Source organism: Bos mutus, chromosome 5 (genome assembly GCF_027580195.1).
Source record: "Bos mutus isolate GX-2022 chromosome 5, NWIPB_WYAK_1.1, whole genome shotgun sequence".
NCBI lineage: Eukaryota > Metazoa > Chordata > Mammalia > Artiodactyla > Bovidae > Bos > Bos mutus.
Window position 1 is genome coordinate 27,465,059 of NC_091621.1, and position 2,137 is coordinate 27,467,195.

Below are 2,137 nucleotides of genomic sequence, written 5' to 3' on the forward strand. Positions count from 1 at the left end.
ATGCAACAACTCATTCAACTTCATTTCTTCCAGACTTCTGGTCAGCAGTATCATTATTTCTTTGTGCGTAAATTCATAGTCTTCCTGCTAGGTGCTATGATGGCAAGGAGTATGACCATCTTCTTTACCAGTAGGGGCCTTGGAGAGTGCTTGTTACACTAGGTTAATTTTCAGTCTCTTTTCCCTGAAATATAGAATCCTTGCCTCATCTCTTTTTTCCCCCAACACTCCAAATACTATCACTTCATTTTTGCCCTTCTTTTTTTGCTTCCATTAGAAAAAAAAAAAAGACTAATCTGATCAGTTCTGCCCTTTGTTTCTGCTCTACTAATTCTGCCAAGAAGATTTTTTCAAATACGAGGCCAAAGAGAAGGGGGAAATTTGGTCCAGAGGAGGCTTGCCAGACTATTCATGAATTTGGTCATGGTGATGCTGTTAAAAACAGTTTGAAGCAATTCACCAGTTTACATTCTTCCCCTTTGTCCACTGCCTACCCTGTCCAAAGTCCAAATTTCCTTTGTTGGACATTTAAGGAAACATCCAAATTCTTTAAATTCTTTTTCTTGTTTCTTATGCAAGACAAACTTGTTTCTGAAACAGCCCTTTATATTTTCACTTTTGGGCTTTTTGAATATTTTTCTTGTGCCTGGACTATATCTAAAGGTCTCTGAAGCCTTTGTGCACTGCCTAGTATTGACTGAGCAATCCTGTTTTTCAACTCAGAGCACACACCTGTTCCTTTACTTGGCGTTAACAAATTGCATAATTTATCTTTTTATGCTGTTTTCTTCATCGCTTGAGATTTTATCCTGTGTCAAGCACACACTTTTACAACCAGAAACTTAACTATATTTTATTTGATAAAGATGAGTTCTTTATAAAGCCCGAATAAATCCCTGAAGATCATGTTAGTAATTAGATTAAATCAATTTAGTGACCACTATGTTTTTCTGAAGGAGATCAGCCCTGGGATTTCTTTGGAAGGAATGATGCTAAAGCTGAAACTCCAGTACTTTGGCCACCTCATGCGAAGAGTTGACTCACTGGAAAAGACTCTGATGCTGGGAGGGACTGGGGGCAAGAGGAGAAGGGGACGACAGAGGATGAGATGGCTGGATGGCATCACTGACTCGATGGACGTGAGTCTGAGTGAACTCCGGGAGTTGGTGATGGACAGGGAGGCCTGGCGTGCTGCGATTCATGGGGTCGCAAAGAGTCGGACACGACTGAGCGACTGAACTGAACTGAACTGATGTTTAAAAAAGATTACTTTCTAGTAGATTAGAGGGTGGGAGAAGGGAAAGATACAACTTTATCAGAAACTTCTTTGTTCACAAGGAACTAACCGCTTCCTGGGCGAAGAAGCTGTTCTTTGTAATGAACAGCTCAAATAATGAGCTGTTCTTTACTTTTTGGGTTGAGCCAACTCAGTTCTCACGTCCTGGCTCATTTCTGAGACGGCCAGGCCTATGTGCAAAAGGGGGCAAAGTAGGTGAGTCTTTCAGTCCTGAATGCCTAATAAATATATTTTTAATGGGAATGAATACATTCATATATAGACAAAAAAGCCCAAACACTCTAAAAGCCTAAGGCGTAACCGTTCTCTACTCCCGTTCGTCTGAACGCTAACCACCAGTCTTTTATGCCTCCAACTAAAATACTGTATACATCCCTCAACAAGCCCACACTGTGCTATTTTTTAATCATACTTTTAAAAAACAAGCTTTGAAATAATTTATTTGTATACAACTCCAGCAGCCGGTGGTGCGGGCTTAATATATCGCACAGCTGTTAATTTTGGTTTCTCTTTTGGTAGCGGCGCTTAGCTTCACATCTGCCTGAGTTTCCATCGCGGTCTGGAAGTGTAAACACACCAAATACAAAAATAACCAACGGATAAAGAAGTCCCAAGTTTGGCGCCCAAACTAGGCGGCGGCGGGAAGGACCAGAGATCCCCTCCACTCGCTGGGAACTCGCGATCTGCTTCGTTCGCGCGCGCCCAGTAACCTTTCCTCACTCCGGAAGCCTCAAGCCTGCTCCGAGACGGGCCCCTTCGCCGAGGCCGCAGGGTCCAGCCCCGCCCCTACTGGGCGGAGGCGGCGGGGCCTTGGCGCGCGCGCGCGCGCTCAAAAGCCCG